Source organism: Ambystoma mexicanum, chromosome 13 (genome assembly GCF_040938575.1).
Source record: "Ambystoma mexicanum isolate Mex_15411 chromosome 13, UKY_AmexF1_1, whole genome shotgun sequence".
Classification (NCBI taxonomy): domain Eukaryota; kingdom Metazoa; phylum Chordata; class Amphibia; order Caudata; family Ambystomatidae; genus Ambystoma; species Ambystoma mexicanum.
The window spans coordinates 775,595,920-775,608,351 of NC_090938.1; the positions used below are offsets into that span (position 1 = coordinate 775,595,920).

At 44.8% G+C, this 12,432-nt stretch overlaps 1 protein-coding gene across 1 annotated transcript in view; it reads left to right on the plus strand.

Annotated features, from left to right (window-relative positions):
• Window positions 1–11,516, plus strand: part of LOC138520571 (zinc finger protein RFP-like) — a 47,406-nt gene extending 35,890 nt beyond the window's left edge. The window contains exon 3 of the mRNA XM_069632909.1: window positions 11,084–11,516. The gene's annotated coding sequence lies outside the window, so the exon portion shown is untranslated. The remainder of the gene's footprint in view (window positions 1–11,083) is intronic.
• Window positions 11,517–12,432: the final 916 nt, after the last annotated feature.

A 12,432-nucleotide genomic window follows, 5' to 3' on the forward strand; every position in this document is an offset into this window, starting at 1 on the left:
CCCCAGTCTTCACCTCACGGCACATGGCTGGATTACATCATGGCAACCGGTGTTACAGAAGGAAGGGGGTGGGGCTTGTGTTTTTTTTTTTTTTCAAGCCTAAGATGGATGGATGGAGGGCCCTGATTGGTCCAGGGGTATCCAGCCCCTATTTAAGGCAGACAGAGAAGAGGGATTGAGTGTGAATTCTCCTCTTTCTTGCAGAATTGTATTGGATGCGAAGAGACAGGAGCCCCATACCGCTGGACGTATGAGGATTAAACCCAGGTTTCGACCTTACCTTCCAAGGAAACCTACAACTACTTCAAACTTGGACTTTATTAAGAGAAATTGAAATCTTGATTGCTTGATCATTTTTTTTTCCTTCTAAGTCAATAAAGACTGACCTTTGTTGAACTAAACTACCTCGCCTGAGTGGTCCATCACAGTGTGTTTGTTTGGCATCAGTTGGCCTGTGGAGTCAAAAGTAGCTTCTGGTAGCTGTTGGAGTGAAGCTATCCAGGCTCTTCTAGGCCACAAGCTGGAGCTAAATAGCTTCCAGCTCACCTCAGTCGCAAACCCTGCCCTAGGGTGGGGCTTAAATGTAATCCTTACTAAGCTTTTGGGTCCCCCTTTTGAACCTATGCATAAAGCTAGTCTTAAGCATCTCACCTATAAGACTGATTTTATAATGGCCATCACTTCAATAAGAAGAGTCAGTGAACTGCAAGCTATTTCAGTTCAATATCCATTTGCAACCATTCATAAAGACAAAGTGCTGTTAAGAACACATCCATGATTCCCACCTAATAACACTTTGCCGTTTACACCCAGAGCACGCTCAACTCAAGGTACCGGTATTACTCTGGCTTTCATTGAAAATGTGCTATTAGAGGCTATTTGCAAACAAGTAACCTGGAGTTAAGTTCACACTTTCACGCGACATTGCTGTGTGGATACTCGTACAAAGAGTGATTCTCGGGTGGGGTAAGCGGTCTATGCAACATATGTGATTCTAACCAGATCCATAAGCCTCAAAAGACAAATATTACAAACCTGTAATCGTCTTTCTCATGCTTGTATCTGCTTAGATTCACATGCGCCCACCCTTCCTACCCTCTTAGTAGTTGAAGGTACATGGACATCTTACACCTTTCTTTACCTTCCTGTTCTCACATACACACCTCATGCTGTCAATGTCCCTTTTCGAACTTCGAAAACAAGTCATGCAATACTCTGCACTAACCACTAGATGTCGGTCTATGCAAATCATGTGAATCGAAGCAGATACAAGCATCAGAAAGACTTATTACAGGCATGTAATATTTGTCATATATATACACATTTCTGAGGCTTGTGGATCTGCTTAGATCACATGTGATGCATAGGCTGACATCTAGTGGTTGCCGCAGAGTATTACATTGTTTGTTTTCGAAACTCAAAGGGATGTTGACAGGGCGTGCCAGTAATACTATGCCTAGTGTGACGTCCACTGTTCCCATGGTCCTTCATGTGTCGAGGTTCCTCAGATTGTTTTTTTTCCCCATCCTTTTTGGATGCATCTCGCAGAGTTCCTTCTTGGCTGTCGCATTACTTAGAAAAAGTTTAAAGTTAGACTTTCTTTCTGTCCTTTCGACAATCGTACACCCCAAGATCTCCGGCAACTGCTTTCGAGGACAAGACCATCCATCGACGACAACAACTCTTGCCTCGACGAACTTTGTCTGCGGCCTATCTAGGCCCCAACGGGCCTCGGCCCTGTACAGTAGAGAGAGCTGGGGGAGGTTCATATTCCATCTCACTTTAGAGAATAAAAATTCCCCTCTATTTCCTTTTATTCAGCCAGGCTGCCATCTTTTTACACTTTGGAAAATACTCCTTTTAAATTCTGTCCTTCCGGTAACAGGAAGTTTCCTTGGAAGGACTCACACTGAGCGTGTAACCTTTGCCTCCCTAGGAACCACACCATAAAAACAGTGCAAGTCTTGCAAACTGTTTAGGCCAAAAACTTTAAAGGACCAAAAGACTAAACGGTGAACTCGCCACTCCATGCAGCCCGAGGCCTCCATGCACAGCGAGGAAGCCTCCAGCGCTGTCGGCGTCCTAAGTGACGCCGAGGGCGTTCAGGATCCAATGGTTTCCCGTGTGCAAGCCCCAGACTCCAACAGACAGGCCGGCCGGCGGTTCTGATATGGCGACGACACTCGGCGGCTCAAGCACCTCCATTACACGCCACACCAAGCACATCCCCCATAGTTGACCACGTCGTCAACCGATAAGCCACACAGTGTTGAAGGGAAGGTCAGAACATTCCCTGTCCTCTGAGCCATCGCGGGTGCGATCACCACATGACAGGCCCCCGAAACAGACGCCAAAGTCAATTTCCGACACCGTGTCAAAATATGCAGTCCTCGGATTCTGGCGGGGTGTGTGTTGAAAGACGCATCAACGGCACTGCAAAAAGCTAAAAAATGAGCAACTTAATAAAAAAAACACATATATAACACCCTACTGAATGCCAGAACGAACGCCGCGTGGACACCCTTTCAGGGGCAATGCATCTCATACAGCCCCCTGCTCCAGAGCTTCTGCCTACACCTGCCCCCTCAGTGTTGCCAAGCTCCTCCCATTGGACCCCGGAACAATTTGATAGGCTCATGAGGAGAATGTGCAGTTTTGTACATTTCTTTGACCAACACCCTGATCAGGGCCCCCTCAAGATGAAGCAGCTAGCAAGCAGCCCGATAACAAAAGAGCCTGCCTGGACGCTACACATACTAATACTTCGTCATATCAGGACACGGCTCAGGACACATATTATTTTGACACTCAAGGCTCAAAAGACCCGGGCTAATTTTCAGACCCAGAAGCCAAGGGGACACAGGGGACTTAGACCAATACTATGATGATGATGATGATGATGAGGTATACATCATCCCAGACCATACTGACCAACCAGTGGCTGATTCCTCAGTGGCCAACCAGCTGCAATACAATGACCTTCTCTTAAAGGCTGCAGAATACGTTATATACCCAGGAAGCTCAAGTCGATAAAGACTTTGTAGAAGACATCCTCGGGGATAAGAGATCTGCAGCACAGGTCATCCCACTGCTTCAATCTGTCCAGAGGCGTATTCAGCCTTCTCTACTAACCCCCAATCTGACATGGGCGGTCAACCCACGCATTGAAAAGATGTTTAGGCCAGCCCCATCGGACCCATTATACATTACGGGGCAGCTAAAGCCTGACTCTCTAGTAGTCCCCACCACTAGGAAGAGAACTCGAACACCTTTAGCCTCTGCCAAAGCCCCTCCTGACAAGGAGAGTAAGAAGATCTACATACACCCTGGGCAGGAAAGTAGCTTCCTCGGCTGCCTATCAAGTCAGAAAAGCTAACACCGCTATGCTGTTATCCAGCTATAATTGCCTCATGTGGGATGAGGTCACACAACAAATAGACTCTGTTCCAGAGCCCCTAAAGACCCAGCTCTTACAGAATATTGCTGAAGAGAGACAAGTAGCAAGCTGCATTCTTAAAAACAACTTAGACGCAGCAGACGATGCGGGCTGAATTATGGCAGAAGCTGCCCTTACCAAATGCCATGCCAATCATACCACGTCAATCAGGTTTCAAATTGGAGACGCAGGCTACCCTTTTAAACATGCCCATAACGCCCAATGCTTTATTCGGGAAAGCGGTCGAGGGCGCCCTAAAAAGTGCAAAAGAGGAGTACGACACCCTCAAATCCCTGGGACAACTCAATAACAAACCCTTCCTGCAGAGATGAGGTTCAAATACACACCGGTTTAGAGGACAAAACACCCAGCGGTCCTCCAATCACAACCAGGGTGGGCAAGCTTCGTCCTGGGGTTCTCCACAGGAGCAGTCCTCCCAACAGTACTTTCAAAGGGGTCAAAGAAGGTCCAGAAGTAGGGGCAGATCATCCTCAACAGGGGGCTCCACCCCTCCTACGCAATGACCACCCGCTACAGGTTCCCTCCCGTGCCTCTCCAATAAGAGGTTGTATTGCTCCTTTTGCCCACGTGTGGGAGGGGATTGTTAGGGTGAATTCTCCTTATAGGGCTAATTTCCCTCACCTGGTGAGTCCCCCAGCAGCTTTGCTGGATTTCTGGAGTTTATTTTTTCCACCTGGTAAGAGTGTACATCCTTTTTTCACTCTTACATGTGTTTTGGCCTATGTGTTTTTACTCATTGTGTGATCTTGGGCACTGGAGCACACCACTCCAAGTGCCCCTGTTCTTGTATGGGTTACACACCACCTTCAGTGTTTCATGTCACGGATATGCGTTTATTTAGTAGACCAAACTGTCAAAAAGTGATTGCAACCGTATCCGCGGTAGCGTGTTTTGTTCATAACACCGGTTCATTCAAACACGGGGTACTTACCTTGAGACATACTGTACAAAGTGAATTGGTTAGTTGTAGTATATTTAATGTGTGGTTTTGTTTAAAGTTTAATAGAAGTGTTGTGTTTATAACTGATGGTTTAAAAATAAATGTACTTATATTTTTTACCTGAAACCTTGAGTCAGTGTTTGCTTGAGTCACAGTAATTGTGGTCCCTTTGTGTAATCTCTGCTACTGCTCATATACTCTTGAGATAAGCCTGGCTGCTCTGCTACTGCTACCACTATAACTTAGTAGTACAGGCTTGTACCAAAGGTAAAACTTGTATTGCCACCTGTGATCTTAATTGTGTATAGTGGTCCCTAAGGGCACTGCACAGGATTCTGCCTAACAGAGATCACGTCGGACAAGTGGGTACTTTCCACCATGGTGGGGGGCTATCGCATAGAGCTAATACTAACACCAGTCAACCACCCGCCAAGACAAAGACAAACTACACAGGAAAAATAATGCATCCTGTTGGAAGAAGTCAAAGCACTGCTACTAAAGGACACCATAGAAATCGTCCCGGCAAACCAGGTAAACAAGGGTATTTATTCAATGTACTCCCTTGTGCCGAAAAAAGACCTAACAATGTGCTCTGTCCTAGACCTGCGCCCTGCGAACATCTATGTCAAGCCACAAAAATTCTGCATGACAACGCTACAAGAAGTAATCCCACTGCTAAAACAGGGAGACTACATGGCAACCTTGGACATGAAAGATGCATACTTTCATATTTCAATGTTGCCAGTGCACAGAAGATTCATGTGCTTCAAAATGGCGAACCAACACTACCAATTCAAGGTGCTACCCTCCGGCATAGCCTCCGTTCCAAGGGTATTCACCAAGGTACTAGCGGTAGTGGCAGCGCACCTACATAGCGAATCAATCCCAGCTTACCCGTATCTGGACGACTGGCTGATAACAGGGGAATCCCCCCAAATTTGCAAGCAAAATACCCAGAGAACAATCAATCTTCTGTTCCAATTGGGATTCTCAATCAACGAGAAAACATCAAGTCTTGTTCCAAGTAGAACAAAACTTAGGAGCTGTCATAAAGGCAGAAGAGGGTCTAGTCTTTCCATCAAACGAAAGAGTGCAGAACATACTGCTGCAAATACCTCAGTATCTAACCGGTTGCCAAATAACCGTACGCAAAACAATGCGCTTGCTCGAGATGATGGCATCATGCATTTACCTGGTCCCGCATGCCCGGTTGCGCATGCGCCCAATGCGGTTAGCGAAGCAGTCGTCTCAGGCAAGCGTTCAGTGGGACGATCTAGTGGTTGTTTCGCTAACCCGAGTTCAAGCGCTAAACTGGTGGACGAAGGAAAATCCGTTGAAGGGAAAACCTTTTCACAACCCTGCAGTGCAAGCGATTGTCACAACAGACGCATCACTCACCGGGTGGGGAGCCCATTACCTTCACCACACAGCGCATGGCCTGTGGACCCATATCACAGCCCGGAATCACATAAATCTTTTAGAGCTACTAACATTGCTCAAAGTCCTGCAAGCTTTACAGGTGCATCTATCAGGCCAAACAGTACAAGTCCTCAGACAGCACCACTGCTATGTTTTACATAAACAAGCAGGGAGGCACAGACTCTCCAAGTCTGTCCAGGCTAGCCCAAATAAAAGTGGGCACTCAAGCGGAACATGTTCCTAGTGTCGCATCACGCTCCAGGGGAACTAAATTCTCTGGCAGACTTACTCAGCAGAGATCCTCTACCCGAAGAGAACAAGTGGCAGTTCAGCAAAACCATTTCAGACGACATATTTCCCTTCTGGGGCTATCCTCAGTTAGACCTGTTCGCCACAAGCCTCAGCATTCAATGTCCAGACTTCGCATCCAGGTTTCCCCAAACCAGATCCAAGGGAAACACCCTGTGGATGAGTTGATCAGGGAAATTTGCCTACACTTTTCCCCCCACCACTGCTACTGAGCAGAATAGTGAACAAGATGTACCAGGAAGAAGTGATGCTTATCCTGGTTGCTCCTATGTGGGCGAGACAACCTTGTTTTTTCCGCATCTGCGCAAACTGGCGATGTGCGATCCAATCATACTCCTGTGCCCCTCCAACATGCTCACCCAACACGGGGGGACAACGTTACACCCACATCCTCAATCCATGAACTTGGCAGCTAGGCTCCTGAAGTCATAGAGTTTGGCCATTTAAAACAACCTCAAAGGTGTATGGAAATCCTCAAGGAGGCACGAAAACCAAACACCAGACACTGTTATTTTAACAAATCGAAAGGATTTGTAATATGGTGCCAGTCTAAAAAGGTACGCCATCACACATTCTTCTTTACATGCTCCACTTACTAGACTCAGGGCTAGTATTTAACTCAATCAAGGTTCACCTAGCGGCTCTATCCGTGTACACCAATTCTCAGAGTAAGGTGTCCGAGTGGAAGATCCCCCGTCATCAAGGCATTCATGGAGGGAGTAAAAAGACTCCACCCTCCCATTTCGTACCTGCCCCCATGGTGGGACCTAAATGTGCTACTTGCAAAGCTCATACGCGCAAGTCCAGCCTTAAACACCTCACATATAAAACGGCTTTTATGGGGGCTTTCACCTCCAGAAGGAGAGTCCGTGAACTACAAGCTTTGTCAGTGCAAAACCCTTTCTTTGTTATCCACAAAGACAAATTGGTATTAAGAACGCACCCTAGGTTTTCACCGAAGTTCATTTCTAATTTCTATGTCAATCAGTCTATCGAACTACTAGCTTTATTTCAAAACCCTTCAAGCTCAGCTGAGAAAAACCTCCATACACTAGATGTAAGGAGGGCGGTTTTTTACTATGTAAACAAGACAAAACCGCTATGGAAAACAGACCAACTGTTTGTCTCCATAGCAGCTGGCTGGGAAGGTGACTATGCTTCAAAAAATGCCATCTCTAACTGGATAGTGAAATGCATACAGCTCTACTATCAGGGGTTCAGGAGCTACCTTGGCCTTTATTGCAAACATCCCGCTGGACGCTATTTGCAAAGAAGCTACATGGAGCTCTATACATACTTTTACTCAGCACTACTGCATTGGCACACATTCTAAAGCAGATTCGCAGGTGGGACAAGCGGTGCTGTAGAGGAGGTCCCAAACACAAGGATAACCCACAGGAGGCAGATGGCTGGCAAAATTAAATCAAATACACAAATGAAGACGACTTTCACAGTGTCGGAATCACATGACCGAGCCAGCAGAAGGGATGAAACATTCACACCTATGCATGGAATTGTGCCATGCCCAGGTGCCTTCACTTTTCCAGACCAAGAAGCAGTCTCGATGCCAAGATACAAAGAAATAATTGACACATGATCACTGAAGTGATGATTGATTGTTGCAATAATTGGAAGGAGACTGGAGCGGACGAGCTCCCTGCACCTGGCCGGCTATTCTGCATGCTGCTAGGCTGGTGGAAAAGTATGAGTAGGGTTGATGCCAACCCAATCATAGTGGACCAAGTAATCTAGGGTCCTATAGTTAGTAGAACCAATGAGATGTTGTACTTTTAGTGACGTCTACGGTAGCCATTTTGAAGGAAGGGCACAGAAGCCCCACCTGACACTGTTTATCCAATCCCCTCACTTCATTACCATATACAGATATAGTACATATATTAAAGTTACTTTCCTATAACCAATAGAATTGCATGCAACGTTTTAAGCGTTACACGTCAGTGATGACGAGTTTTCAGTATAAAAGATGTGTTTTTTATGAAGTTCGTTGAAGTTGTGAAGCGAGAAGAAAGATCGAGCGATTGCTGATGTTCAGGAACTCCCCGTTTTTTGTATTTGTCATTAAACGGACTCCCTTTGCCAAACTATTGAGTTGTCATTATTGATTCCATGCGAGGGTATTAATCTGCATCCCCATCCATCTCACGGTGCTGCTACTCATCTTAAAGTGCTATTGGGCAACCCCTAGCTTTATAGGCAGGTTGGGGTCCTAGTGCACAGTGCTAACACATCTATTTGCTGCTGTACCTTCTCACAACCAACCACCTTCTCCAGACACTGCTCACTAATCCATGTATAGCATGTGATCTAAGCAGATCCACAAGCCTCAGAAGGAATACATTACTCACCTTAATATTATTTCTGATGCTTGTATCTGCTTAGATTCACATGCGCCCACCCTTCCTCCCCATGGACTTGAAGGTGCATAGGTGTTTTCTGGCATATATACTCTTATCTGCTTTATTACATCTGTACTCGCGCTACACCTCATGCTACCTCATGTTAGAAACAAAACAATCTGAGGGACATCGACGCATGAAGGACCATGGGTATAGTAGACGTCACACTAGGGATAGTATTACTGTCACGCCCCGTCAACGTACCTTTTTCGAGTTACGTAAACAAAAAATGTAATACTATGGGGCTACCACTAGATGTCGGCCTATGCATAGCATGACAATCTAAGCAGATACACTCATCAGAAATATGATTACGGTGAGTAATGTATCCCATATATGTTGTAGCAAATCAAGACCACTCTTTTTGTGTTTATACCCAGGTACTAAGAACACTCGAAGGGTTGTATTGCTTTTTAATGTAGTCTGTCTCCAGTGTCTATTGTTGTTTAGAGGAGTTTTTGTGAGGTTTAATGTTGGCTAAATCATCGGTCTAAGAGCAACATCTGGACCTTTGTACCTCTTATGCGGGCGTGAAATAGTTTACCTGTAAAGCCTGCACATGTGCATGCCATGAGAACCCAGCAATGACTGGCACACCTATGTGCACTTTCCCTAAAAAAGAAAAAGAATCACATATGGGGTACACAGTTATGCATAGGGGATAAACACTCTTAGCCACATGTTCCTGCCTATTAATCCAGCTGTTCATTTTATCATCTTTGATTTGATGATCCATTAATTTTAGCCCATTCAATTAAATTAAAAAAGAAACTCCTTAATGGCGTCCATAGTATATCATGCCACTTTCGGTACATGTTGCGGTCCCCTTGACCATCTTCCTATGGCTTAAATAAAACCTATGTACATCATTGACATGTTTTTTGATACATTCCAACTTTCAAGATTGCTTAATTTGGTCATAGCCATGTTTGTAGTTCAAAAATGCCAAAGACTATAGAATTCACCCTTGTAGCGTAAGCACAGAGTGTACACCCCATTCTCGTGTGAATGTGCTAATTGCATCCTGTGCTACAAGTAACGATATCTGAATCTCTGTTCCTCATGTCAATCCACTTCCCTCTTTCTCTTTCCATCGTTCCACCGTGCGCACTTCTGTGACGCTCATGAAATGAACGTTTCCTGTGGCAATTTCAATGTCTGAGCCCCTACACTAGAGCGGGCAAGCTGGATTCCAGATAGGCTGAAGAGGTCACATGATATTCTCAGACATCTTTTATGTCTATGTCTCAATAGACAGCTGAAGTTCCCATATTATGTGATAAAACCATGCAAATGATCATGCAGAATCGTCAGGGGAAGTAGCTTGCAAACATTTTCCACATGTTGATCTATAATACAGTCCTTGCTTTGGATATCTTTATGTTCATCGTTCCAAAGAAGCTAGGGACGTCATCTCTGTTATCCAGGTGGCCAATGAGATGTGATTATCGTATAAGTATCTTATAACATCTTGGATGTACTGATGTTGCAGGAAATGCATTTGCAACACTTTGCCTAGAATGGGTTGGAACGCATCTCCATGGTACGCATAAGCAAAGTATTAAGCGAAGTTCAACAGAACCACTGAGACGCAATGCACCTGGTGCGGGACAGATGGGGCAGACTTGATTCACATGTTATGGAACTGCACCAAGGCACAGAACCTCTGGTCGAAAGTAAAGCAAACCTGCGAAGAAGCAGAAGTCACAAGATACAAATGGACTCCAGCTGAGTGCCTCCTAGGCAGCTACTCTAGGCCAGCCAAACTTAAACATGCTGTAAAAGTAATGGACCTGCTGTGCATAACGGCCAAAAGAACCATTGCCATGGCCTGGAAAAAGCCCACAGGACCAAGCCACAAAGTATGGCGCAAAGAACTGAAAAGATGGGCGAACGCCGAAACCAGAGCCTGGGAGGACAGTGTAACTAGATCCACTGAAGACTCAAGCATGGCATTGGAGGCATGGAAAGACACCTTATCTAAACTGTTCAGATCCTCTGATGATAAGCCTCCCTGAACGACGCAGATGTTTATCCCACTGCTAAACGTGAAGGCATAGAACACTAAACACCATACCCCCCAAACCCTGAACTACTCCAGAAAGGACTCCTCCCGCTCCCCTGTGGAAATTAAACTCGCCCTCCCCGACAATAACAACCACCATTCGCCCATTGTAAGGAGACTGTTAATGTTAAGTTTGTTGTACGAATGTTGTTATTTTGTTTCATAAACAAGGCATAACTGCAATAAGTCTGTCAGGTGTCCTGAATAAAGGCCCGGACCAGTAATAATGTAAAACGCTTTTAACCATAAATGCCAATAAACAAATTTTAAAATAAAATAAAATAAGCAAAGTATTAGAGCCCCGACTATCCTCATTCACAAGAAACATACATCTATATTTTTGAGGCAATGCTCTTCTTAACGTGCATAACTAGAATGGAAATATTCTAAAAGTAGGCAAGAAAGTATCAAGATGTGTTCTTTCCACTGCTTCACTGATCCTAACATGGGTGCATTTTGTCTTTAATATTCCTCAGCAGAGAACAAGGCCTCCAGGATGAGGAAACTTGGCGTCCATGGCGACGGAGGTGGGTGCCACATCCCGGGAGAACATGCCTTACCATTCTGCGAGAGGAGGTTCTCCATCAAAGAGAAAACATGCTGTCCTGATCAAATCGATTTTCCAAGACATTTACCCTCTTCAGGGAGACCAGATTTTCAATTTCATAGAGAATATTTTGGGGGAAATGAAAAAAAGATCACAATAATTGAGAGAGACAAGTCTGCAGAGCAGTATGAAAGAAGCTGGAGATGACAAATTCAGCCTCTTCTAACTATTATTCTATCCTGGTATATACGATTATTAAAAATGATTAACATTGCCCTGCTTTCCTATGTTAGATGTTTAATGGCAATATGTGAAATTCAAACAAAGAGATAATAAATAAATATTCTTTTGATTGGAGGAAAGCAATCACATGGTTTCATCAATTTTTTACAATATTGAAAGCTATAAGCAGCAACAGGGGCATGTTTTGAAGGGGGTAAAAGAAGCAATGTCTAAAATGGCCGACACCTTTCTGAGCCTGATGATACAGTGAGTATTGTCACTGCAGTGCCATCTCAATGTTGCAAAGTTAAATTTGAGTTGCAAATTCATTTCTACATGGGAAATTCTCTTTTCTACCACCTTTTTGTCTGTCTTTTGATTTGTGAAACCAACAGAGAAGGGTGGGGGCGGTTAGGGGCTGAATTCTGTCTTGGGCGGATAGACCTGTTATAATTTCAGCTGACGCCTTAACTGAAGACATGGTGCACGTTATCATTGACTGCCATTTCTCTGTGGAAATGGGTGCAGGAAGGAGAGGTTTGTGGGTGTGTATCGGATTTCTAGTGCTTACAGATCAGCACTCCTCTAAACTACATACATACAGACATGATTTCGGGTTCTTTCTTGTCAAAAGCAGTGTTTTCTTCAGGAATTATAAAGCTGATTAAGGCTTGGCTCATCTCTGCTCCTTTCTCACTGTTGCTGGTGAGATGGTACTCACAGATTGCTCACTTTTACTTGATCTCGCACAGGTTACACTCTTGGGCTCATCACCAGCCTCCTCACACCTGCCTCTGTAGTAACTTTCACAAGTTTACAGGACTAGAGTATATCCCGGGCAGTGTATACAATGAATCATAGTACCATGGAATAAAACGAGAAATGAGGCACTTCCCATGACCCTTGAGCTTCTAATGGCAAGAAATTCTAGAGTTACCAAACTGCCCCCAGTGCTTTGTGCCGTTTTTTTATGAGAGTGTGTGCTTGTGTGTGTCCCTGTCTCGCCATGTCTGTGTCTCTGTCTACGTATGTGTCTCGCTCCTTTTGTGTCTCTCT